We start from the raw sequence: 27,798 nt of genomic DNA, 5'->3' as shown, positions 1-27,798 counted from the left end.
CCTTTTGGGTTAGGAAGCAAAGCAAAGGCCAGAACTGAGCCAAATCCTTTTGTTTACTGACAAATCTCAAGAATAGGGAGTCAGTCCACTTCAACTGGGATGATGACAAATGGGACCCAAATGTTCCCAGAAGACGGACAAGCCCTACTTTGCACCCACAGGTCAGATTTCTCCTTGACTCACCTGCAGGGTTCAGGTGTGCGAGGGGTGAATCCTGGGCACCGGGGATCCCTCCACCCAGCCGGCAGCCGAGAACAGACCGTGCTTAAGAGACAGTCCCGGCAGGCACACACAGGTAGGCGAGCCTCATCAGGCCGCTGGCTCTGGAAACAGACTGGGAAGGACAGCGCCAGTTTTCTGAAATAACAGCCTGGCGCCTAGCTAAGCCCCCCACCCCCTTCTATCCCGTTGGCTCCCGGTAAGTCCTCAAGGGACCAGGGACCACCGTGGGCCTTGGGGGCCTTGCCTACCCACCTGTCTGGCACCTAATGTACACTGTGCCTGTTTCCCATAAAATCAGGGCCACATTACTCACTGGGCGAGACTGTTATTCTGTTATGCACTGGGGTAGAATAAAAGCTCAAAGAACAAAGATGTGTTTTCACAGTAAAGGAGAAACAAATCTAGACCTTTTCTGAGCTTCAGGTGTGAATACACTTACATGGATGAAAGGTTTAAATAATAATAATAAAAGCCCCTTAAGCAGTCCAACTTGCAGCCTCAGCATGTTCCAGATGCATCCATAGTGATCCTGACTTTTTGGAGAAGGTTCTGCTTGTTAAAAAAGACGCAAAGGCCGTGCTTTTTATCTGAGCTGGGGAAGGCTGGAACTTAATTGCTTTTGAGCAAAGGTAATTTGCAGACCTCTAAATGTGAAACCACCAAACGTCATTAAAAGGAGATGGGCAGAGAAGTCCACCTGTTAGGAGAGAAAACGGGAAAAAAAAAAAAAAAACCCACACACAAAGAAATGACAAGGACATGCTGGGTGGTGTCCCTGTCCCTGGTCTGGCTGACCGTCACCTATCAGGGACCTACACCTCCATGATGCCCTCCAGAGTCCCCTCGTCTGACCCCCTCCTCAGACAGCCACCCAGAGAGACAGGTGCCACCTCAGCCTTGACAGACGAGGACAAGGAGGTCAGCAACAGTGAGGTGCCTGCCCTTCACGCCCAGGCTGTCAGGGCAGAGAACACTGGCTCCTTTTTAGACTGAGGCACATCCCAGGCTCTCCAGGGGTGAGACCACAGAGCCACCCACTATTCACACACACGGAGTCTGGTTGGGGTTCCCTGGGACACACGGAACCCTCAGGGTTCAGGAGACTGAATTCTGAGCACACAGAATTGTGCGGCTGTACCCGAAGTATCGGGTTGTGGGGTGACCATTGGAAAGGAGCCAAGGACACAATGTTTGGCCTCCCTCCGCAAACACCCTTGTCCCCCGGGCCCCCATAGACACAGGCCAGGTGTGTCCAGAGATGGCTGAGGTCCCTGGGGAATACACAGCATGCCCCAGGGAAGGGGCCTACCCATGAGGCCGGGGGAGCTGGGGAGGCACGGAGCCCCCAGATTCCCTGCAGCGGGTCCAGGGGGAACGGACATCCAGGGCCCTGGAGACGGCGCTGCTCTCAGCCCACAGGGGCAGGGGAGACCTGGGGGGACAGGCCTTCATAGGAGAAGGGGGCCGGGATTCGTGCGTCAGCATGGGGCTCCTCAGGCAGCTGCCGGCCACAGCAGGACAACAGGAGCTGAGGGTGCTGAGGAGCTCAGCGGCGCATCTTTGCCCCAAGAACATCTCTACTTCCTCACTCACGGTGTGTCTCCCACTGAACCGCAGCTAGCTCAGCCCCAGGCCCTGGGACCACTGGGTACCAGCCACACAGAATCCGGGGCCGCCACACCCACCCAGGGACAATTCGGAGAACGCCCAGATCGAGTTCCCTCCTCAGTTAGGAAACCAGGCACAGGGAATGAAATGACTTCCCAGAAAACAGCATTTTTGGTTTTTGTTTGGCACTTTCTCTTCCTATGCAAGCACCAAGTGACAGTGTTTCTTAAAAGAGAGATGAGGAGATGGAAATTATTTTCACAAGTTGGATGGAGCTGATCTCGTTATACTTAAATCAATGGGCCCAACACAGTAATGAGATAAACTAAGCACAGACAGTCTATCTTAGGAGGTCTCAATGGGCCTTCCGAGCAGAGCGCTGGAATCAGTCCTTTCCAAACAGACCGCTCTCCCTGGCTGCCCTTGCCCGCCTGCAACCTTGCCGTGAGCCCCGCACAGGGGAGCTCCTTCTCCTCAGGTCACCGCAGGCTCGGCCCTCCCGGCCTGGATGGAATGCCTTCACCCAAGAAAGCTGTTGGCCAAGTAGACAGAGGAGATTAAGGGGGGCTCTTTGGGTTCTTGATTTTGCTTTTCCTCCATGTGAGCAGTATGAAAAGATGGTTCTGGAAGTACATTGGGACTTCTCTGAGTTCATGAAGGACCTCCTGAGACCTTGCCTGCTTCTTGGCGCATCCCCGAGACAGGGTGCATCCCCGAGACAGGGCGCATCCCCGAGACAGGGCGCATCCCCGAGACACGCACATCCCTAAGACAAGCCACAGAGAATTAAAGCTCCTGGAGGACCCACAGGTGGTTCTGAGTGAGTAGGCCAGTCTGGGAGGTGAGACTGCCTTCGTGGACTGCCCAGGAGGGGGACCTCACTGCCAACACTGGGTGAGGTTAGATGGCCCGGAATAATGGATAGGCTCGTATTTTTAGGCCATTAGTTCTCAACTCATTAGGAAAAAAAAAAAAAAAAGCCTCTTCAGCAAAGCTCATTACTCTTCCTTTTAATTAGGGGAAATAAAACCAGCTCATGAAATAGCATCTGAAAATATATTTTGCCAGGTAAATGACAAATGTACCAAGTACAGCAGAATGGGAGTTTTGTTTCAAACATCTCAGGCTTGGTTTGAGGATTGCTCCAGCTAAAATTAAAAGTCTTCAGAGAAATCCTGTTTAGCAAGCATTTGACATTGTGATTGGACATAGATCTTTATCCACTCAATTTTCTGTTTTTCCCCCGAACAAGTGGGTAACTTGTTCTTTAGGACAGAACGGAGACCACGTGACATTTAATTTCACTTTCTCTCTTGTCCTGGTGGCATGTCACTCATCTCTTGTGTCATGCAGCTTCGGGGACTCCGAGGAGGCACCCTGGGGAGCAGCATACAGAACCCTCAGGGTCTGCAGGGATGCAGGGGCTCGGGGGCCAGAGGGTCTGTATTCACTCCCAGGTTTGCCCGACTCCTCAGCCTACTCCTGTGATTTAGGCTCTCCATTCAAGAACAAGAATGATGTGTTAAATGAGTCGCTAACTTTTAGAAGAGAGAGAGCATAAAATGTGGACGATCCGACTCTAAGTTCAACCTCTGCCCAAATTTGACTGGTCTCTTGGAAACTCAAGTTATTAGATTAGAAAACAGAAAAACAAAAAGAAGGGGGTAGCTGTAGGTATGAGGTCTCAGTTTACTCTTCCACAAAGTAGGCCAGTAAATATCTATTGTTATGCCATCCCCAGCTGGGCAGGGGCAGAACCCACCTCCTTTATGGGAGGCTCAGAATCTGGAGAAGAGGTTTCCCTGAGCAAAGGAGGAGCTCATTAAAGGAAGGGACAGAGAATGCTAAGCAAAGCATCCTCGTTGGGGGTTCCGCTGGCCCTCCTCCCTGATGCTGACATAGTAAGAAAGTGGAAATTGGTCTTCAAAGAATATAGAAAATCCTTTATGTTTAAGAGTAAAAGGTCCTTTATAGTTCATTTCAGTGCTTTATTATATTACACACTACTAAACACCCGTGTGCACATTTCTGGATTACATGCTGAAACTGATTTCATCAAGGAAAAAAAAAAAAACCCATACATACGCAAGAAAAATGTAAAGCCCCAGCGAATCACAACCTCTGATGTACCGGTCCACACGGGGCTTCCTGCCGCCCCTCCTGAGCAGGGCCCTGGATCAGCACAGGCAAGGGATCCTCCTGAGGACAGGGAAGCACTCTACCTGGGCCACCAGCAAGGACCGGTAAGAATGCTGGCGTGTCAGTAAGTCCGTGAAGGGATCATTTCAATTTCAATCTCCTATGGACCACACACTAATTTGCATAATTCCAATTATGCACCTTGCCCTCTGAATAAATGAATAAAAAGTGAAGAGTTTATTCTGTAAGAATGAAGTCCTCCACTGCAGTAAAGACAATAGAACCACAGATCTAAGGAAGCTTCTCAAAGGCACATTTTCACTGATCCTAATGCCATTCTTGACGTCATTTAATCATCAACAAACCCACTGACCACTCACCCACCCATTACAGAAGAGGAAACTTACCATGTTTCCATAGCTGGGGACAAATAAGACAGGAATGAACTATAGCTAGACTTTATGGATACATTTTCCCCATTGAAGAAAACATCCCTCTTATTTTGAAAGAACAAATGAAGGAACCCCTGGAAACCTCTAAGTGGTAACTCTTCATTCCTGAAAGCATTCCCATAAAACCAACGACGATGATGAAGGCTTTGCTGTCTCATCTCAAATATTGTGAACGATGTACAATGTCTCACCATTGCTCATGAGCTTCACAAACTAGCAATAATTAATTTCTCTACACATGTAGTTAGCTTGTAGATTGTTATTTCACATGCAATATAGTAACTTCACTGAATTCTTTATTCGTTAAAAATTACCACCTCAGCAGTGACAAGACAGCTGTGTTTGGGACCAAATTATTATTAGAGAACAGACTGTAGTTCAGAAGGAAAAAAAGGCCCAGAGGATAGAAAGGTAACCTGTAGAGGGATAAGTAAGCAATAATTAATAGAAACCAAGGACCCTGCCCTCAATACGTTATCAGTTCTTGTTACTTTTTCAATCAGAAATGCTGTTGGCCCTGATGGAGGGCACTCTCGATTAACCTGTAGCAAATCTGAATGGTGATCTTTACTCCCTGGGAAAGGCACTCAGAGTATTTTAACAGAGATGTTCAGATGCGACAGCCTGCCGAAGCAGTATGACTGGAGGGGGACCCTGGGCGATGGTGGCTTCTTTCCATCCCAACTGTCATCTCCTGGCCCTTGCTCACACGGCTGTCCCAGGCAAATGCCACCCTCACCCATACCACTTCACGGTCTCGCCAACGTCCAGGGCCCAGCACCTGCCACTGCCCAGGGAAGCCCTGCTTTCTCCACGCCAGCCCCCAGTGGGATGATAAACCAACGTCCTCCATCTACATGGTGAGATCATCTCACTGCAACCTTGGGTTAATTTGTCTCAGCAAACACACCAATCGCCTGGGCACACCACTCTATCAGAGATTGATACCTAAATGCATATTCTAGAATCGTTCCTGAAAACTGCAGCTGATTACACTGGAAATCAAAGTCCTGGGAAAGGAATGTGGAATCAACATAAAAGCCAAACAAAGATGCTGAACCTTCACCTAAAAGCAGCCTCATGGGAAGCAAATGGTGAAAGATCCAGTAGGAAACTAGGAACTCCAATATTCTTCTGTTTCTTTTTCTCCCCCAAGGGCATTTTTAAAGGTGCCTGTGGACCCCTCCCCTCTCACTATTGGCAGGCACCTGTAACGGGTTGTGGCAAGACTCTTGGGCACAATGTAACAAGAAGAGAGCTCCATGTCCCTGGGGTCCTGACAGGAGTGGGCGATGGAGCACTGAACGAATGCACACACTTGGCTTTGCAGGGCATCACATCCTTGGGGAGGCTGACAGCAGTAGCTTTACCTTCTTACCAGGGCTCTGACTGTGCTAATATTCTGGGAACAGCCTGCATGCCTGAGCACCCACTCCCTGGGGGAAGGATGGAGGTGGCCTGAGGACAGGAGACTGTCCTGAGACCGCACGTTGCTCCAGAACAAGGTGCCAGCCAATCACGGTGTTTTAGCTTCCATTAATTTCAGCTTGACTCACTTCAGTGAGCCTCTTTCCATCACGAGGGGGTGTTCTCACACTGCAGAGGCTCACAGGATGTCAGAGACCCCATCCTTGCCCAGTAAGGTCACAGTCCCCTCGGCGGCCAGTACAAGACATGGGGAACGAATGGATGCCCTCTGCCACTGGAGAGGCGGGGTCTGCAATGCTGCAGGGACAACGCTCTCTCACTGAGTTCACTACAACTCCACGTGAAGAAAGACGCCATGCTTGCAGGGCTAAAATTCGGCTAACGCACTTCTATTGAACCACAGGGCTCCCACTAAATTCCATCACTCCCAGTGAAGCCCACGCTAAAACCTTAGGATGGAGGAGGGACAGTGGCAGCTGTGATTATTTATTCTCCATCATGTCATCCATGTGCAGCTGGAAACCCAGGGCACCAACTGGGCAGTCACGGGGAGGGCTGGTACCTCCCAGCGAAGTTGGCCAAGCAGCCTCGGGATCGCAGAAGCTACTGGCCATTTAGTTACTGCGAAGCCAAACAGTTTGCTTTGGGGTATTTTACTTGGCCACACACACACACACACACACACACACACACATATTTTTAAATATAAATTGAGGAGAGGACAGATGCAGATTTATCTAGTTTTGCATGCTCTAAAACCTAAATACTGAGCCACGGTAACCCTAGGCACGTTTTTGTTGTTGTTGTTGTTTTTGGTTTTGTTTTGTTTTGTTTTTTATGCTAAAATGTCCTTAAGTAGATTTCTGGCTGTGGTCAGCCAAACAGCAGAAATTTAATGAAAAAACTGCTTCTATTTGCAATCTGCTTATATATTTGAACTTGGGATCAAGAGATCTATCAGCGAAACCAGGTCAGTTAGAAATGGATTTGCATTCGCACCAGATGAAGCACTTGAGCCAAGAACAACGTGAGGATCGCACGCTTCACGGTGTCTGAGGTTACGTCATGACACGGCTTACGTTCTGACCCCTCAGTAAGAAGGTCCGCTGGTAACCAGCAATTACCTCTGCTCTGAGCACAACTTCTCTCCTTCCTAGACACACAGTTGCCTTTGCCACACAGCTACACCACCCCCACCTCTTAGCAAAGCCTTTGGGGAGCCCAGGGGAAGGATCCTGATCCTCCGGAGAGGACTCCCCTGCTTCCTTGTGGATGTAACAAGGGCTCACAAAGGGAGCATCACGGGAGGTTTGGGCAAAGGCAGACTGTCCCTCTCGACCATCCATCATCCCAGCACAGATGTAAGGGGGCGAGGGTCCTCCCAGGAGGCACACTGCATGCTGTGCACCCCGCATCCCCTACAGGACCCAGTCTGGCACCCCTTCCAATCCCTACCTCAACTCACCAATCTGGCTTTGGTCTGAGACTCCAGGAGAGGCTTGGGGGACAACCCCAGGGTACATGTTAGATGCTCAGGAATGTTTGGTGGACAAATTATCAGATGAACAAATGAATGAACGAATGAACGAACTGGGCTTAAGCAGGACACACAATCGAAGGGCCACAGAATGGCAAACCCACGTCCAGGCTAATACTCTCGGTGCCACATCTACCTATTTGAGGCAAATCCCATAGCTGGCCATTATGGTATCTTACAGAAACAAGAAAAACCTGGAACAGGTCTGGTCCTGACATCCCCTTCCCTGCAGAGCTTCAGGCCTATGGGAAGCCCAGCAGAACGCCGCAGTAACAGCATGGGCGTGGAGGCCTTCTGAGGTCCAGTAAGTAGGAGTGCTGGGATTCGAAGCCAGAACTCCCAGATTCCAAAGGCCCTGTTTGAACCACTGCACAATCCTGCCTGGGAGGTGGCAGAGGGAGGTGGGGCCTGGGGACCCGGGAGATCCCTAGAGGCTGAGCTGAAGCCCCTCAGCTCCACACCTGTTAGAGCCCCTGGTTTTAATGTAGTGTCTCTGCGGGGTGGTGTGCACATGACAGAAGTCACTCTAGAAACCCACTAAAAATGCTCTGTGTGTATGTGAGTCTGTGTGAGAGAGACAGGGACAGAGGGAACGTGACATTAGAGGGGGATCCAGGTGGACTGGAGGACGGGGCAGCCCAGGGGCAGGACACCCCCACGGCCGGGAGGCCCCCACTTCCCAGCTGTCCTGTTTTCTGACTTCAGTCGTCTGCGGGGGGAGCAGACGCCAGGAGGGCTGGTCGGGGGCACTGGGCAGGGGTAGCTTGAGGCTTAACCCCGGAGGGGTGAGGGTCCCGACCACAGAAGAGCAGGAGGCTGCGGGGAGGCGCCTCTCCTCCCGTCTCTCCTCAAGAAGCTCGCCTACTTGGCCTCCGGTCCTGCTCAGCTTCCAGGAACAGAAGACATGCGTACATTGCTGAGACCACCCGAATGCAGATCCTAGCTGGGTCACTGAGACCTATTCTGACTGGACCTCGAGATGGGAAATCCAAGAGCGAGAATGGCATGGAACTAGGAGACAACGGTGACGGTGTGGTTTGGAGCTGGGAACCGCTGTGCACACTGGTCCTCCTATTCGATGCCTGGAAGCCCCCGGAAGAGCAAGCGACCCCGAGCTGGGCTGAATCGGAGCTTCCCCTCCAGCTAGAGTCCAGCAGCACTGGATCTGCATTTACAGATGGGGCAGGATGGATCCAGGAAGTCACTCGCATGTTCCCCACCCCAAAGCTCTGGTTACCTCTGGAATACACTACTGTCATTTGCTCTCTGGAAATTTGTGGAGCCCACTCTCAACCCGGGGTGGGGGGTGAGTATGAAGGGCAGCACCAGGTGTCCCAACGAGCCATGTGGTGGGCATGAGGAGCCCACTAGGTTTTGTGTTGGATCTGCACGTGGGACCCTGTGGCCCTGCCCGGTGTAGTGACCTGGCTTCAAGTGTCCCAGGGGAGATGAAGGGCAACCCCTCCTGTGCCTTGATCCCCGGACTGTCCCCTCAGCCGCCCCTGTACAGCTCTTAGAGTGATTTTCAGAAAGGCTGGATTTCACCACGTCTTCCTCTTCAGCGGCTTCTGCTGCCTGGAGGGTTGAGCCCAGACTCCTCGGTGGGCCAGCTGGGGCAGTAGCCCCCCACCCCCAACCCTGTGCCTGGTGCCCCCCCAGCAAAAGCATCCCAGGCTTCTCACCCTCTGTATTCTGCAGTTCCCAGCTCTCAGTGTTTCCAGCGCCCCTCCCCACTGACTCTGCCGGGCAAACTCCTCTCCAGCTTTCATCTCTGGGACCCAGGCCATACTCTCCAGGAATCTGTGCCCCCGGGTGATCTGAGTGCTCGGTACCCAGGCCACTTCCTCACCACCACGTAGCCTGGCTGACTGACTTGTCTGTCTCCCCCTGCATCTGAGCTCCCTCAGCTCAGCAGTCTGGTGGGCATACAGCAGGTGCTCAATCCATGTGCACGAATGTGTCTGCCTTCCATTTTTCAGATGTACATCATCCTCTGCCCACACTTCCTAAACAATTCCAGAGTAAAGAAGGAAAAGGAAGGACCTCACAAAATGCCTGGCTGTTGGGTCCACGACAGAGATGGGGGCATTATGCCCTTTTTCCCCATCCCCCTGAGAACCTGGGGCAGGCACCTTTCCAGCAATGGGTCTTCCAATCAGGAAGACAGGAAGGTTTGGTCTGAACCAGGTGAGCACATTCCTCTAAAAGACCAAGTCATGGGGGCGCCTGGGTGGCTCAGTCGTTAAGCGTCTGCCTTCGGCTCAGGTCGTGATCCCAGGGTCCTGGGATCGAGCCCCGCATCGGGCTCTCTGCTCTGCGGGAAGCCTGCTTCTCCCTCTCCCATTCCCCCTGCTTGTGTTCCCTCTCTCACTGTGTCTCTCTCTGTCAAATAAATAAATAAAATCTTTAAAAAAAAAAAAAAAAAAGACCAAGTCACAGCAATAAATTCAAACTAGTGTCATTGCAGGGACCACTGGGTGGCAGCGATTTGGTGGGATGGGGACCTTCCTGCTTGCACAACTGCTCCTAGCCACACCACACAGACACTTATTAGGGAGGGATGTGTTTCTCCGCCTGCAAACGGAGGGTCCCAGGGCTGCAGATCTAAGGGTGAAAGTTCACCGTAGCACAGAAGTCGCAGATCAGAGCCTGCGGACCCAAGGCAACCCACAGACAGCCTGCGTTTGGCCTGTGATGTGTTTAAGAAGTTTTTCCTTTTTTAAAATGTCTACCCACACACAGTCCATGCACACACTGGAAGTGCATGGTTTGATGAGTTCAGACAAACGTATGCCCCCTGCAATCCAGGCTGTGATGTCAGCCTACTCTTCCCCCGACCCCAGGAGCTGGGCACTGTTCTGAGCTCCATCTCCAGAGATGATTAGCTTTGCCTGTTCTTGAACTTCCCATAAATGGAACCATACAGCGTGTACGGTTTTGTGTCTGGCTTCTTTGCTTCAGCAGGTGTTGGAAGCTCAGGTACGTGCCTGCATCTCTTCCTTTCTCCTGGGAAGAATTTTCCACGTATGACTGCCACAAGTGGTTTACCCAGTCTCCCCTGGACACACATTTGGGTTGTTCCCCCATTTTTTCCTGTTATGGACAAAGCTGCTATGAGCTTGATTACAAGTCTTTTTGTGGACGAACACTTCTCATTTATTTGGGGCTTATTATCTTTAAGTGGAATTGCTGAGTTCAAGGAGTGGGTGTATGCTTGTGGTTTAAACACTTTTAAATTAGTCTGAAATATTTAAAAAGAGGAGAGTCCACATAAAGGCTGGAGATCTGGCTTCTCTTGGGAAAACCAGGTCTGGTCTGCTTTTGTGTGTGGTTGCAGGGCTTGGTCCTCAATATGAGCCTGGATCTGCAGAGTGCCATGTGGCCCCCACTCGGCCCCAGTCCCTGCCGGGTCACCCGCACCTGGCTCCTTCTTCACACAGCCTGTGGCTGCCACCCCACACATGGGCACCTGGCCCCCATCTCCAGATTTCCAGTGGTTGCCCAATACCACCACCCTCACTCAGGACTCCGCCGGAGGATGCTGATGAGCGGTGCGGGGAGGGCAGAGGGAAGGGTAGAGGAGGCCTGAATGTCTTCTTGTCTCAAAGCAAGAAATTTTACTAATTCCAGGTGAAATCTCCCTTCTCAGGCCACCACTGTCCGCAGTTGTGGGAGGACTTTAATATGCTGTACATACACAGTTTCTAATCTTCTTTTATTAAAAATAAATCCACCCTCATCGCTTCGGTCTCTTGTGTAAATATCTAATTAGGGCAGAAGCTTGGCCCAGCCCGACAGGGTGTGTCGCTGTCCCTCAAGAAGAACCAACTTCAAAGAACTGCCCCCATCTTCTGAAGAATGTTAATTGGGCCAAACAATGAGCATGAATTATTTATAACCACACCTCTGGTTATGTGGAAGAAAATTTGCCCACAAACTGCAATAAGAAAAGAACTCTCTACATTTTATAACTCAAAGAAGCTGCTTCAGAACCTCCTTGGACACCCCAACCATGAGGATATCCAGTCCCGTTTGTGCCTGGAGGGGACATGGGGGCCAGGGTCCCTTCTGAAAGCCGGGGCCACTTTATGCCTGCCCTGGGTGGCACGGCTCATGTTTCCCAGGCAACACGTGAGGTGCACGGGCTCCTGACACCCTCAGGCTGAATGCTCACGGGATAACGTTGCAAACAGGCATCTCAGGGCCCCCTGGGTGCCACGTACATGATGCGGTGAGCAATTTCACAGCCCCTCATCCTATGCTCTGCCAATCCGGAAAGGAGTAATTAAGATCCTTCTCCCAGAGCTTCGATGACCAACCATTGAGTAAAAGCAATTTGGCCCAAGTCACACAGCTAGAGGATGGCTGAAGCAGGTTCCCATTTGGGTCTCAGTGAATGAAGTCCACCATAGCTAGATTCATTCATTCAGCAATTTACCTGCACTTGCTGGACAATGGTCAACAAGATAAACATAGCCCTGCCCTCAGAGACCTCCCTGCACACACCTCCTCGGTCAACTGTGGGACTCTTCATAGGACTGCTTTTCTCAACAGGCTGCACCCCGTAATGTTGACTTCTATCCAAATCCTTCCACCACCAGCCTCCAGGGACACTCAGAAGTAGGACTTCCTTCCATTCCTAAATTATTCCAACACCTTTCCTAACAGAGCCCCTACACAAATTCAGACCTGCGGAGCAACTCCACGTTCCCTCTCCTTCCAGTTCTGGGGGAGACTATTCTCTTTGCCACCTTTGAGCCAGCTAATTGATTAGTTTCCATCTGGTGAGGCTGAACACTTTAAGTAATCTAGTTCCAGGGTTACGTTTTTCTTTATTGATGCTCTGTCAGTAAACTACAATCAACACCGTATAATTATGGAAAATTATAACAGCAACACAGCAGCAAACCAAAAAAGCTACCCTTTGGGAATATTAATAAATAGATACTCTTCTCTTTAATAGAAAATTCATGCCTATTTCATAAAATGCTTTGCTCTCACACTGGGAAACATTATGACACTCATGAATTTTTAAAGAAATGCTGATTTTAGTGCAACCAGGAACCAGTAATAGAGATTTGTTTATTCATTCAACAAATATTTACTGAGTATCTTTTGGACGCAGAGCACGGAAGGAGGCCTTGTTTGATCAACAAGATTAGACAGAGATGCTGCCTTCAAGGGATTTCTCTTCTGACCAGGGAGACCAGCTGTCCCCTTAAAAGAACTTCAGTGGGGTCAAAGTGGGGGTGTGGAGTGGCTGGACCCAAACCACTTGAAAGCTGGCTCCCCCTTTGCGTTCCACACAGATACACCGGGTGCTGGAGACGCTCAGGGACTAAAACCCCATCCCCGCCTTTGGGAAGCTGCCACAGGCAGGAAATGATGCCGCTCCCACACCTAGCGTGGCATAAGGGTGCATGGTGGCCAGTGACCTGAGCAGAAATCCAGACAGTCAACGGCACGGCTTCGGGACAAAGCTGAGTGTACAGCTGCCTTCTGAGGCCAGGCTCTCTTGCTGCTCCTGCCTTGGTGAAAAGCTTTACTTGTTTTCAGCAAAGCCTGGAGAAGGTATCAGTGGATATTGTAAGTGTTTGGGCTCCTGGGGCTGCTGGGTCTGCTCTCACAGACAGGGTCAGGGAACTGCTGGGCTGTTCAGTGACCGTGACCTCAGAGCTATCCCCCAGGGTGTTTCATTGCCCCACAACAGCCCTTGCAACTCACTGGGAGGCTCCAGGAGGCAGCCAGCCAGGTGCAGAGCCCCGACGCAGGAGACAGGTGGCCCTGGATTCACACCTGGGTCCTCTACCTGTCACCGGGGCCAAGTAGCTGACTTCTCCAAGACCCTCCTCCTCTGTGACCTGGGGGCCCCGTGCCTGCCTGTCAGGATTTGTGGGGACACACGTGGGGTCTCAAAGCTGGTAGGGGGGTGCAGCGACAGCCCCATCCGGTGCTCAGGGCCCTGAAAGGCGGCACCCACAGCAGCTGAGCTTCTCCTTCTGCTGGGTACCAGCTGAGGTACCCCCAGGACACACAGGAGCCTCGCAGCCTAAGGGGGCAGATAGATCATAATAACAAGCATGGTGTTAGAAAGGGGAAGCCCAGTGACCGGGGTGTCCGAGAAGGGGGTTTCAAGTGATCAAAGTATCATAATTCACATTTTGTTTTATGGGCTCAACTTGCTCCCGAATTTGAAAGCATCAGGGATGCAGGCAAGGCGAGGCGAGGCATAGCGAGGCGGACCCCCGTATCCACACATGCGCCCTCACTGGACACTTGGGTGCGATGGCAGAGATGACCAGCAGGTGGCGCCGTCGGGGAAGCCAGAGAAATGTCCAGGGGCACCTGTCTGGTGCTCCGGGGCCGGGATCAAAATGCTCCCCATTCTCACCTCCTGCAAGGTCAGGCTCTCACGCACCCAGCATCTTTCCTGCATCACTCCAGACACGTTTCTGGTACCTGCACGCCCCCAAAAAACAGCGCGCCGGATGCCAGGGCAAACATTTATTCTCCAGCAATTTTTCTCTCCATTCACAATGCTGATTAACTAGCAGCTGTCATAAGATGCACCTGAATTCTCCGAACAGGCACTCTCACACCCATTTTCCAGCCTGGGATTTTATTTTATAATCTGTGGATCCATTATCTCTACCTCAGTCAAGAAACTTAACCCTGGAATGGACTGCCCTTCCCTGAAGCTAGAGGAAAACTAATAAATCGGACGACACACCACATCCAGTGAATTGACTCGGTTCTCACAGTAGTGATTCTCCCATTCATATGAAAATTAATTGTACTGGAAACCGTAACTCAAAGTATATACAAACACAGCGCTGTACAAGGACAGAGGGGACAATGAACACAGACGACTTCGGGACCCACTTGTCTCTTGCCTGCCCTCCGCTTAATGGACCAGTTATCAGTTATGTAATAAACCCACTGATGGTAGCTGCTAGGTGTGACGGTTGCGTCTGGGAAGCCACAGGGATAGAAAGATGGACAGAGAGAGAAAGGCAGGAAGGCACGGAGGGAGAGGGAGTCTGTGTGAGGAGGGGAGCCCAGGAGCCAGACTGGTGGACAGCACGGCCCTTCCCTGATGGGGTGTGCCCCAGAGAGGGGAGCAGCTATTTTGTTCCTCCGTCAAAGGAAAAACGTCAATCGCCCAAGCCAAGCCTCTCTTGCCTCCAGGGCATGCGGCAAGAAGCTGCTCTGGGAGCCCCCTGGCCTTGCCACTGCTGTCTGTGGGAGCTCAGGCAAGTTGCCTCTGCGGTAAAATGCAGAGGGATCTCCAGCTCAAGGATCCAAGGAGGTCATGAATGAGCAAGGCCAGGTGTGCAGAGTGGTTACAGAGGCTAGGACGGGTGGGTCTGGTTCCCGGCCAGGAGAGGGCGGCACTGGGGGTGTTAGCAGCCCCCCACACCCGGGAAGAAGGCTTCGTGGCCATCTAGGGGCTGCCCAGAGGGCCTGCTGAATGAACGACTGAGGGATGCACAAATGGCCCCCACTGATGTGGCGGGTCCTTGAACAGAGTGACCACGTGCCCACTTGTCCTGGACAGTCTCACTTCGTGCCCGCTGCCGGCATAATTACCAACAGTGTCCTCTTTCTCTCCCCAAGGTGTTAAGACTTGGATGCTCCACTGTATGTCCACCTGACTGGGACAGACGGATGGACGTGAGGTCACTATGCTCAACCACGAGAGACATTTTGTGTCTTAGTATGAAACCTCACCAAACAGAAATGTGCTGAACAAATCCCCCTCAATATAATCAATCTATTTAAACAGTTAGGAATTGGAGAATCCCAGGTCTGAAACCCCAAATTACTGAATTCTTTTCAGCATCTTTTAAGCCACTGCTGCTCTCCCAGCAGCCCGGAGCCTTGGCCACCCGTTCAGGGAGACCTGGGCTCAGGGCCACCATCTGTGTGGCCTTGGGTCAGCGCTCTCCCTCTCTAGGTCTATAAAATGAGCAAAATGGTGACCTCTCTGAGCCACTGGGGAGAGTCTGTAAGATAAGAAGAAAGCCCTTCACACCCTTTCTGGAATGTGAATAAACACTTTACAATATGTTCAGCTCAAAGGCAGCCAAACAAGAAGCAACAGAATCAATTTTCTTTCTCTTATAATAGACTCTGATGTTGTGAGTCAGGGAAGGAAACCTAAGGCAGTTTTCAGTCCCAGAGACATAAGCCTTCAGCATGACCAGGCAGTTCCGGAACAGCGAGAAGTCTGGGGTTCATACACCCAACGGCATTTATGGATCTGTGGCTGGGGACATGCCCTCTGCTGGATGCCTGGGATGCTGCCTGGACGCTGCACCTCCTGGACACGAGGAGGAGGGCTGCTCTGAGGGCCGGGATGGGAGGACACCACAGGGGAGGCGCCAACAGCGGCTTCCTAAGCCATCCCAGATGGAGAGGCTGGCTTATCCTGGTAAGATCTGCAGAGGACACACGAGGCGTCCCAGTACCAGCCAGACCACAGACCTCCCCTCCTGTCTCTCTGTCACCTCTGGGCTTAGCACTGGGCCTGGCACTCACGCAGGGTTTGCTGACTGATGTGCTGGCTGGCCACATAGCCACATAAGGAGCAGAGGAGTGTGGCAGGATGAGAATGTGGCCCGGCTGCCTTGGAGGCATCATACCCGGCTCATCTGTTTCTGAGAAAGGGCCAGAACCTTGCAGCCTCTGCTCTGGAGTCTCCCTTGCTCCCGCTCCTTCTCACACCCCTGGCCAGTGGCAGGGGTCAGGACAGAAAGGCCAGAGAAGATGTGACCTCAGCCTGTGTGAGCCGAGAAAGACCAGACAGGTGGGCCCTTGCCACGCCGGGAGCACAGGAGGATGCTCGCCTCCCACTAGCCCATGTCGGCTACTGCCTCCACTCCAGAGTCCCCCAGCCTACCCGGAGAAAGGACACTGATCAACTGGATTTAGAGGCAACAGGACTGGGTTTTAAGGCCTTATTCCTGGCCCCTGAAAGTTGCTGAGAATCTCTAGGATTTCTCCCTCCTGAAAGGAGGCTATTTCAGGCAGAGAGAGCCCTGCCTCATCCCCTGGCAGGTGCATGGGCCAGGGAACTCTGCAGGCACCCCCGGCACAGAGCCTGCCCTGCTTCCCCGGGGCGGGGGGGAAGGAGGGGGGAGGCTGCTACCACCCCCAGTGCAAGCCGCCCCTGGGAGCAGCAGGGAGGATGGCAAGTCAGCACTGGGACGGAGCAAGTTTACCTGCATAGGAACTGGGTACCTGGGACAGAAAGTGCACCCTTATTTCAGAGACAACCATTTCTAGAAGTGAGACAGATGAGGACGAGTGATGGTCCTGGTCACGACAGTGACATTTCCAGGGTACGTGCCCTGGCGTGGACACTGTTCCACGCATGTTACACACACACCCTTGACCCGCACAGCAGCTCTCGGACACGTACAAGGCTCTCCTACGCCTGACAGTGGAGGACTTGGAGGATCAGAGAAGAAACCTGCCCCAGGCTTTCCAGCTGTCAATTGGCAGAGCCTGAATTCAAACCCAGGCAGTCTGAACACAACCAGATTTTTAGAAAGCCTTGTCTCCACCATCACAGTGAGCTCATCAGACCTGGAAATTATTCTGAAACTCTGTAAGGTTTTACCAGGACAAGCAAGGGGAGCATAGGACTCTGTCTAAACTGAGAAACATTTCCTCTCAGGACAAGTAGAACACATTCTGTAAATTCCAAAGACTCACTGAAAATATTTACTTTCACTTCTGCCCCACCCCCCAAAATCTATGGATTGTTTTGGCATTAACCGATGTTAGCATTTTGTGGGTTCGGGATTCCAAATATCTCCACTCAGAACTTCATTTTAATTCTGTTATACCTGGGGAATGTCCTTGCATCCTAAAATGGGTACTTAATAAATATTTGTTCAGTGAGTGAATGAAATGGCCAAAAGGTTTACCAAAAAAAAAAAAAAAAAAAGCCTGAGTTGAGTTTGTTTCTCCCCAGCCAATGTCTCTATAAACCCTAGCAGCATCTCCTCAAATATTCATCAATACAGAATCACAGAATTTTATGTCCTTTGAGAATTCCTTGTTCTGTTGCCAGAAAAAAAAAAAAAAAAAAGCAAGGAAAGAGACCTCAAAAGAAATGAATGTCAGAATCTGCTAGAAAGTCAGGTAACAGGAAAATAGGAAACAGGCTGTGAGAAACGGAGTTTATTCAATTGTGTTTAGAAATGTTCGGGTCAAATAAAGGTTGACCTGTTTAAGAACAGTCGGACTGGACATCAGCTGTACCAAACCCTTTTGAGCAAAGAACGTCCTTTTTATTTGAAATCCAAGGACAACAGGGAGGAGGGAAGGGCAGAGCCATCAAAGAAATGCTCTTTTTGGTGAAAGATTGTTTCATGGCACTTGGCACTGTCTCTGGGGCTCAGAAAGGCCCCTTCGAGTGTCCTGGGGTAGGTTTTCTTCATTCTTTTATCCACCCCAGTATTTCCTGATCTCCCGTTTGGTGCAGCCCAGGCAAAGTCAGGCCGTCAGAAGCCAAGGATAGCCGCCCTGAATCAAGGAGTCTTCCCACGCCATGCAGGGACGTTTTCGATAAAGATGCTACCCAGGACTAACACAGCATAAATACGGCTCCATGTCTTATCTGCATCTAGAAACTATGTAAACAGATTTAACAAGCTTGAAAGACTGTAAACCTCTTAATTTCCATCTGACTCAGACAGGAGGAAAGAGACTTAGATTAAGCAGTGATTTTCATGTCAAAATTATCTAAGTGTCTAAGAGGCACCTCGAGGTTGATTCTTGTGCTCTGATTTAACCTTGCCTGGGAAAATCCACTTTCCTCTTGGTCTGTGAAACTGCACCCAGGGATGCTAGTGGTGTGGCCTGCAGCTGAGGCCAGAACTCCAGAGAGAAGGTGGATGCACTAGGTTTGGTCTTAGGAAACTCAATGGTATCATCACCACTCCCAAGACCTTCAGTGGAAGAGGAGAAACTGCCAACCTGCAATGGGTGTTGTATGGGTTGAGTTGTGTCCCCCCACCCCCCAAATTCATGTCTACCTGGAACCTCAGAATGTGACCTATTTGGAAATGGGGTCTCTGCAGATGTAATTAGTTCAGTGAAAGTGAGGTCATGACGGGTTAGGATATGCCCTAAAACCAATGTCTGATGGCCTTGGAAGAGAGAAGAGGACACAGACATGTCCCCCAGAGAAGGTCATGTGAAGACGAGGCGGAGATGGGGTACTTTGGCCACGAGCCGAGGAATCCCGGGCTGGTCAGGAGCCATCCAAGCTGGAAGAAGCACAGAAGGAGTCCCTCACGGAGCCTTCAAAGGCGGCGTGGCCCTGCTAACACCCTAGTGTCACACCTCCAGCCTCCAGAACTATGAGGGAACACATTCCTGTTGTTTTAAGCCACCAAGTTTGTGCTAATGTCTTACAACAGCCCCATGACACTAAGAAAGGTTTCTAAAAATGCATCCAGTTTCCTGTCTGCCCATGTCTCCCTTCATTGGCTGCAGGATCCTTCCAGATCCTTCCAGATCCTTCCAGACTCTCCTCCCTCCTCATGTCCCACAACCATCAGTCACCACATCCCACCACGTTCCTCTCTCAGGCAAACTTCACACCTTCCTGTGCTCTGAAGGACAAGACCTTCTCCCCCTCACCCGACGGCAGTCAGGAGTCAGGGAGGAACAGTGAAGCATGGTGCCTGGTACAAGTCCCAGAACACAGCGAGGACGAGTCGGTAATGGCAGGCCAGCGCTGTCTGTCCACTCTGCGCCCCATCACCAGACTGCTGGACCTCACATGCCCCTCACCTGCGGCCTGCTCAGGGATCCCTCCTGGGGTCTGCAGCAGTGCCCCCGAGTTCTCTTACCACCTTCATGAGCTTGTAACAGTCACATCATTCACTCATTTTTCTCTTCCTTCCTTCTTTTTTTAAGTTTTATTTACTTAAGTAATCTCTACACCGCACGTGGGGCTCGAACTCACAACCCCAAATCAAGAGTTGCATGCTCCTCTGACTGAGCCAGCCAGGCGTCCCTCACTCATTTTTTTCCTAAAAAATCAATTATCTGTATTTAAAAAGGAACCCTTTTCATTCGTGTAAATGGGAAAAGCAGCATTGCTAGCCATATCCAGAGATGACCTTAATAATCAGCTCAGGGATGGGGAGGAAGGCGGGCTATGAAATGGAGGCTCTTGGGTAAGAGCCTGCTGTCCTTTGTTAAAAGGTAGATTAGCAAGTTTCAGAGATGTTAAAGACACACTAAGCCCAAAGTGAGTCTCTCTTTGAGTCTGAGAAAGACAGGAGGAGAATAAAGAAGGAAAAGACTTTCTCCCTTTGTGATTCAAAATTTTTCACTGCTATGCTCAGTTTCCACTGAAAACCATCAAGGACTTTTGTGCATCAAAGGATACTATCAAGAAAGAGGAAAGACAACCTATAGAATGGGAAAAATATTTGCAAATGATATGTATGGGGTAAGGATCTGGCATCCAGAATGCTTAAAGACACCACAGCTCAACGACAGCAAGACAAATAGTCAAAAACATGAACGAAGACCTTGAGCGGACATGTCTCCAAAGAAAACCGATGAATGGCCAGCAAGCACAAGAAAGGATGCTCACTACCCACTGATCAGTAGGGAAATGCACAGCAAACCCACAATCACACCCACCACTTCACACCCACTAGGGTGACTATAATTAAAAAAACAAAAAACAAAAACTAACAAGGGTTGGTGAGGATGTGAAAGAACTCAAACCCTCAAACACAGCTGATGGGAATGCAAAATGGTGTAACCACCGTGGGCAACTTTGGCAACTCCTCAGAAAGGTAAACAGAGGGTCACAGTGGCACCCAGTAATCCCAGCCCTGGGTGTATACCTGAAAGAAGTCACAACAGGTGCTCAAATAAAAACTTGTACCTGAATATTCCTAGCAGCACTATCCACAATAGACGAAAGGCAGAAAACAACATTCATCGCTGGATGAATGGAAAGTGTGGTCTATCACATGATGGGATATTATTCAGCCATGAAAAGGAAGGAAGTATGGACACATGCTAGGGCATGATAAATAATATTGCTCAAGGGAGACAAGTCAGACAAAAAGGTCACAGATCGTATGATTTCATTTATATGAAATACCCACAAGAGGTAAATCAATAGAGACAGAACGAAGCTTCATGGTTGCCAGGGGCTGGGGGGAGGGAGAGATGGGGGGCAACTGCAAATGGGCACAGGTGGTTCTTTTTGGGGTGAGGAAAATATGTTGGAACTAGGTAGAGATGGTAGTTACACAACATTATGGATGTAGTAAGTGCTCCTGAATTGTTCTCTTTAAGATGGCCAATATTATGTGAATCTTATCTCAGTAAAGAAAGATCCGAGGACCACCACATCCTGTGCTTTGGGATAAAAGGCACCCTCCCCACTTTGGCTTCCAAGATCCACAATAACACTTGCAGAAGTGGGAGTAAGCAACATCTTTGAGTGCTGTGTACTCAGTGCTAAGTACTGAGTGCTTTCCATCATCAACCCCTTTAATCCCCCACCACAAGAATAAGAGAGTGGGTCCATCAGTATCCTCCCTTTCCAGGTGAGGAAATAGCACAGAAACACTGAGTGACATGGGACAGTCATGCAGCTCAGATGACACTGCTTCCTCGTGGGGATGCGGCGGACACTCTGGGGTGGAGTACGTGGGGCCTTAGAACCGCTGCTGAAGATGGGGGGGTCCCAGCGGGCACACGGGGCCCCCTGCAGGCTTCCAAGCTCCAAACTTCCCCCTTCCATATTAATCATTTCTCTCGATTAAATACTAGTCCTACATTCTGCGGGTCCCATTGTGCGAAATTACATGGTGAGCCGGCACTGCAAATTACACTCATTATTAGAAGTTACACGGCAACATTTATACTAATTAAGTTGGGTCTCATTTCTTTAGCTCTAATTTTAAAACACTGGCAGAACTCCAGCGCCTTACGTCCGTTCACAAACTGCCACAAACGGATGGAGTAAAATGTCCTTTTAATTTTCCAGTTATTCAAGATCACTTTACACTTAAAAACTGCTTACTGACCTTATTATGCCACTGTCTTCTTTTCTTTTCTTTCTTTTTTTTTTGCACTACAATCAGGATGAATGTAACAAGGTATAGTTTTAAAATACAAATCTTACAGCATGCTTCAGAACCGACAGGGCTTGTATTCTTTAATGCATTAGAAATCATTTTTGAAAGTTAGTTTTCCCAGAGCAGGGCTGGTTTTTAAAAATACAAATACAAAATACAAAATACAAAAACAAAAATACAAATACAAAGAAATACAAATCACTGCGCTCCCGTGTAACCGGGAGAACAGGAGGGCAAAAATGACAAGCATGGTAATAATAGCGATGCTGCCTGGGGTTTGCTCCCAGGCAGGTGGCGGGTCGAGCACACCAGAAGAGTAGCCTCATCTTGGCCCCTTGGTCACTACCTTAAATGAGGTCTCAGCGAGGAAGTGACAAGCCAGGGCTTGAACACAGTGCCTGGCGAAGTCCATGCTGCTTTTCAATACTCCAGGCTATGTAGGTACATGTGCGTGGTGTATGTAAAGGGACAGAACACATCATACATAGGACATATGACCCCCAAATCTTGCAAAAATGAGTTGGTATCCGTCCTTTAGTTCATTTTCATGTGCTCAGGAACGGCTGCGTGAACGCCCGCCATGTGCCACGCAGGGTGCCCGGTGCTGGGAAGATACCGCTGAGTAAAAGCAAGCATCATCCCCCTGCATTCCTGGGCTCTGATTATATTGACTTCTCCTGCCGGCAGGCCCCATCGCTGCCTCCTCCCCGCTCAGGCCCTCCTCATCGCTGGGGCCCCTGGAGTGAGACAGTGATGTCCACTCCCAACTGACCCCCAAGGAGCCTTCTCTTCCCCGTGCTTTTCCCTTTGGAGCTCTCCTGCAGGGACCGCCTGTATACAAATTTCTGAAACCACCGTCGCCACCCCACGCATGCCTGGGATAAAATACTCCCCGCAGAAAGCTCAGGCTTCACCCACGATGGGCCCTTCCCCAGCACACCAGCGACCATGCCGTCCGAGGTGAGAGCAAGCAAATGCGAAACCGAGCCCTCCTTAAGAACTGCGCCCATCCACGCTGCGCAGCGTCCCTGACTTTCTCCCGCGTGCTGTTCCCTGCACGGTACGCACGCATCACAGGCACCCAGTCAGATTTCTCTTTAGCAAAGAACAGCTGGGGAGGCTCATGGTTGAGGGGAAGGTAATAGAAGCCCACTCCTACCATTAACAAAGCACAAGTAAGTTTTTCCCCTAGACTTTCTAACATAAAATACTCTAAGGTTCTCTCTAAAGCAAACAAGACAAAGCAAACATTGTATTTACACTGAACTGTGGATCCCATTTGTTATGCTCTGTGTGGAGGCCCAAATGTACAGGGATACCCTTCTACCTGGGCTCAGAGTGAAGCTGGCAGAGAAACTTCCTGTCACTGGGCACTGTCACCTCCTGGGGCATGCCGTGGCTCCACACTGCTGAGCACTCAGGGGGGCAGGGACCCAGATCAGCTCTGGTGGGATGCTGAGGGTAATGCGGGGATGACCGGCGTCCTTTGAGTGGAGAACAGAGCTTGTGGGGGCACCAAGGGAAGACGGGCGTTCTGGGATAACCTGGTTGAAATAAAACACTACACAGAATGCAACCTATTATTTTTCCCCAGCAGTAAAGCTGTTCTCACCATACGTATCAAAAATAATTCATAAGTGAGTCGTATCTGGGTTTATAAGTAATTTGTGCGTTTATCACATACGGTCTCCGTAAGAACGTGTGCCATTCGCTGTGATACAGCGTTCGACCACAAGCTGCGTGCTTAAAAAAAAAGAGAGAAAAGAAATGCAGGCAGAGAAAATATCTTCCTCCAATTTTATGGGGTAACATTTCAAATAATTGGTTAGTCAGCTTTCGTGTCAAATATTCCCTAAAACGCCTTTATAATTTTCACATTAGTTGAAAGATGCATGTCGAAAATTTTAAGCCTGTTCTCGCTGCTTCAGGTACATTTAGTTACTATATTTTAAGGGAAAGAGAAAAAACTTATACGTTAAATAGCAATATGAAGTAGGCAGGCATATGACTGGCATGAATCACTTGCCCAAAACTGCAAAACCACCACCTACATGAAGGCTACATCTTACAAATTGGTGGAGTAAACTCACGCACAGACTTGGCCAAGAACAGAATTGCCATGACATTCCTAAACTACCAGGGAGTCGCAACATGAGATATTATACTTTAAAAGCTGCTGGAGAATGCGCGACCTAAATGAGAGACAGAAGGAACCTTCCAGAAATCCCCTCCACGTCTCTATTCCGCATCCATGGATACTTACAGAGCAACCACTCTCCGAGCAGCCCCTAGGTGATCACCACGTTCAAACCCATGTCCACGGCACTGGCGTCTCCCTGGCTGACAACGTGAACATTTCCAAGCGGGCTACCGAGGCGAGAGGCAATACATTATTCACGTGGGTATTCCCTTTGTAATTCTCCTCCGCCGGCTAGCGGCTGCCGGCACTCGGGCAATGTCATCAGAAACCAAAGCCAAAAATCCGGCAGGGGAGAAGGGACAGGAGAGCTCACTCATCTCTCGTTGAAATACTTAAAAATAAATTTATAATTGTGGTGACATAGTGACTTTTTTTTTTTTCCCCCAGCTTACAATAAATCAGTAAGAACGGTGGCGTAAAATCCAGGCTGGCTGCCGGGAGTGTAGCTGCGGAGGGCAGCAGTGCCGGCGGGTGAAGCAGAGCCCGGCCCGCGACAGTGCACCGCGCTTGCAGGGCAGAGGCCGGGAGAGCACCCACGGCCCGCAGGGAGACGGGAGGAGTGGACACCCTACAGCCCCAGTCACAAGCCCCCATGCCGCACGTTTCCTTCTCCAAAGTGACTGCTGATGTTATACTTTCGAAAGGGTTCTTTCAAGGCAGAATGAGATTTCAAAGATATTTCAAATGCATTTCAAAATACAACCACCGTGGAAACATGGAAGCGAGAGGCTCGTCGGCACATGCGTTATGAGCGCTTTTCCCCAAATAGGGTTGCAAGGTAAATTTCCTTCAACCTGGAGTTTTCCGCTCCGCCCGAAGAGCAAGTCTGTGTCAGGCAGGGTGCTGCTTTGCAGAGTCAACTTCTCATCTCAAAACTATCTGTTTTCTTCCACGGCACTTCCTAAAATTAAAAGGGAAACGTACCCACAAGACGACTCTCTCGTCTGGTATCCGAAAAACCGAAACTCCTGCTGCTTGCCTGTTCTCACCAAGTTCTCCTTCCTTTGCGACTAAGTGGAAGCTGCTTTATTTCACAGTCAATAGGTTGAGCCACATCCCTGGGAAAGTGGTGGCTTCATAAAGAAAGTGACCTTCCCGGGGGACGTGGTGATTCCCGTTGGCGTCATACGTGCACAGAGAGGTGTAACGCTGTGTCTAGTCTTTCAGAGGATCACTCACGAGAACCAAATCGGCCTACGATGTGGGACCATGGTTTCTTGTAATGTCTAACTTTTTTTTTTTTCATACTATGACAATTCCTCTGACCAGCCCCAGGCACTGACTTTCATTTGGTCCTGAGAATTTGATTTCAAGTACTGTTTACTGAGTACTTGCTGTGGGCAACGACTGTGCTAGAGAGTTATATACTCTGTTCCATTTAATCCCCAATTATGTCTGCCTCCAATAAAGAAAAAACGAGCAACAGTCCTGGAGGTGTGTTCTACGTGGCGGGGACAGTGGCCAGGCTTTGGGCAGGTACTGGAACAGAGGTGGGCACGGAATCATCAGCTTCTCAGATCTCTGCCTTGCTGTCCTTGGTGACTTCGAGCATCCCATTAGTTGTCGGTAAATCCATTTATTTTCTGAAAACGCCGCTTCTCATTCATTTTCTGTTGATAAGGAATTTCTGAGACTATCATTGAAAACCATCTCTCCTGCAGACAGCCAATGCGACGCGGCTGCAACACGATTGAGATCTCTTCTATTCCCGAAGGGGGCCATTATTTCCACCGGTTGCCATGGAGATGCTGTAGCATCGCGGCTGTGCGTTCAACTGCTTCCCACTGCAGTCATACCACACACTTAAATCAAACCATTTGTTTCACATGGCACAGGTTTTTTTTTTTTTTTAAACAAACACCTGGCTATGTGAAACTTAGTTAGAGGAACTCCTAGCTTCATCTCTGCGGTGGTGATGGATGGCGACAGCTGAAAGTGCCCTCGCACACAACCCAGCATCGACGGGTGCCGCGAGATTAAAAACAAGCAGAAGAAACCCCTCACAATTCCTTGATGTAGTCCCCTTGATTAATTTCAGGGGGAATTTCTTACTATTTCCAATGACCCAAGGAAAGCTTCTCAGAAAGCAAAAGTATATAACTAGAAATCAGCAAAAATAAATGTTTCGTGGTTGGGAGTTCACATTAATTGAACCTTGGCCACGTTCATTTTTGAAGCAATGGCTGAGTTTGCTATGTGTACAGCTCCTACGTTGCTTTTACTTATAACTAGCGTGCACACACATACATATACACACACACAAATACATACACACGTACACGTCAGTGAACTCCTGAGGTCTCTAACCTGTGAAGTCTGGCTTCAACAAAACAAGGGATCTTCTATTCAAGTGCTAAACTCCACTTGGACTCAAGGATGCTGGTACCCTGAGGCTCTAGCCTGGAATCCAGGCTGTGAGAAGGTTTCTACCCCGTGACTGCCCCACAGCAGAGCACGGACGGGACACATGGCCTTGAAGATGGCAGGTGGAAACTCCCTTTGGAGTCCGTGGATTTCAGTGCTTTACCTTCTGCAGACACTGGGCCGGCAGTTGGCTGTCCTCAGCTCTTATTGCAAATGGTCTTAAGAGCTGGCTTGAACTCCTGACAAAATGACAAAATGGTGTTAATCAAAAGGGGAGAAATAGCCTGGAGAGGACTTCAGAGGCTGCTATTGGAAAAGCTGGTAATTAACTAAAGCCAAACTTCAAGGAAAATGTCAAATCTAAATCACGAAGTTAACCTGAATTTGAGTCAGGTTATTTGTGCATTCAGGTCTTTTTTTTCCCATCACTCCCCACCCCCTACCCAACACACACACACACACACACACACACACCACCAGTGCCCTTTATTTGTTTGGTTTTCGCTTTGTTTTACCCTTTTTTTTTTTTTTTTTGCCACGACTCTATTAAGATTGGCCAGGCTTGAAGCTGAGAAGATTTGTTGTTTTAGGAACAGAAAGAAAACTCTCCCCACATAGGAAAGAATGTCATGGGGACCTTAAGCCGAGGCCACAACAATGAACAGACACACTTCTTCCAACACCCACTCCATAAAGAAATGGGGTCATGGCATTTACGGTAACTCCCTCCAGCCAGGATGCTGTGAGTTTGTGTGAGTGCAGAGCCTGAGGGTGTGTGGTTTGAGCTGTCCCTGTGGTTCTGCGTCCTCCTTCACTGGAAAGAAGAGATTTCGTGAGCTGAGCTGCTCACATGCAACAAGGCGTGGAGTGGAAGCTGAGACCCTGGGGGTGTACTGGATGGATGGTAATGCATGGATGTGGGTTCCAGGGGTGGCCCCAGCTGGAAGCCTTTTGAAGGAGATTCCTTTTTTAAAATATTTTATTTATTTATTTGAGATAGAGAGAGAAAGAGCACAAACAGGGGGGAGGAGCAGAGGGAGAGGGAGAAGCAGGCCCCTCGCCGGGGCTCCATCCCAGGACCCTGAGATCACGACCTGAGCCGAAGGCAGAGGCTTACCCCACTGAGCCACCCAGGCACCCCATGAAGGAGATTCTTAAGCTGGAGATTGTACAATTAGAATCGTGAGCAATTTGATATGCTTCACTCCTAAGTCAGGGAAGAATGGGGCGCCACAAGCCCTGTGCCCTCATGCTGGGCACACTGGTATGCAGCCCTCAGCCCACCCTGCCCGGATCCGCTCTGCCCTGCTTCTTTTCTATGGTGGAAGCAATGATTTGAACAGGGCACGTTTCCCCTTTATACACTATCGATACTAAATGGGTTTTGGCCCATTTACCTGCCTTTGGTGAAACGCAGGTAAAATGACATGTTGCTGAGCAACGGAAGCTTCCGGCATGGCATGTCCTTCTTAGACAGGCTCTCTCCCTTCCAAGTAATTGGACATCATTCAAGGCTCCACGTCCACACAGGGAATAAAACACGAGACTTTACATCATCTTGAAATGAGAAGTGAGTTGCACTGGTTCCTGGCAACAAGATGTCCATGACATGAATTTTCCCAGAGAAACTAGACTCTTTAATGCCAGGGCTGTCAGCTAAGGCAGGAGCAGGTGGAGAAGATGGCTCGCTGAACTCTCAAAGAAAGCTCCCGACTT

General features: G+C 49.9%; 1 protein-coding gene across 8 annotated transcripts in view; it reads right to left on the bottom strand.

Moving 5' to 3' along the window:
* Positions 1–27,798, bottom strand: part of PTPRE (protein tyrosine phosphatase receptor type E) — a 150,162-nt gene that overhangs the window by 53,313 nt on the left and 69,051 nt on the right. The window contains exon 1 of one of the 8 annotated variants that reach the window (XM_032423465.1): positions 23,782–26,447. The exons of 6 other annotated variants lie outside the window; for them this stretch is intronic. The gene's annotated coding sequence lies outside the window, so the exon portion shown is untranslated. Of the gene's footprint in view, positions 1–183; positions 8,107–23,781; positions 26,448–27,798 lie in introns of those variants that run through there. One more of the 8 variants, XM_032423464.1, reaches the window with a different exon arrangement.

This window comes from Phoca vitulina, unplaced genomic scaffold (assembly GCF_004348235.1).
Source record: "Phoca vitulina isolate PV1807 unplaced genomic scaffold, GSC_HSeal_1.0 scaffold28, whole genome shotgun sequence".
In the NCBI taxonomy this organism is placed as follows: domain Eukaryota; kingdom Metazoa; phylum Chordata; class Mammalia; order Carnivora; family Phocidae; genus Phoca; species Phoca vitulina.
The sequence above is the reverse complement of the archived record's forward strand: the minus strand, read 5'-3'. Positions and strand labels throughout refer to the sequence as shown.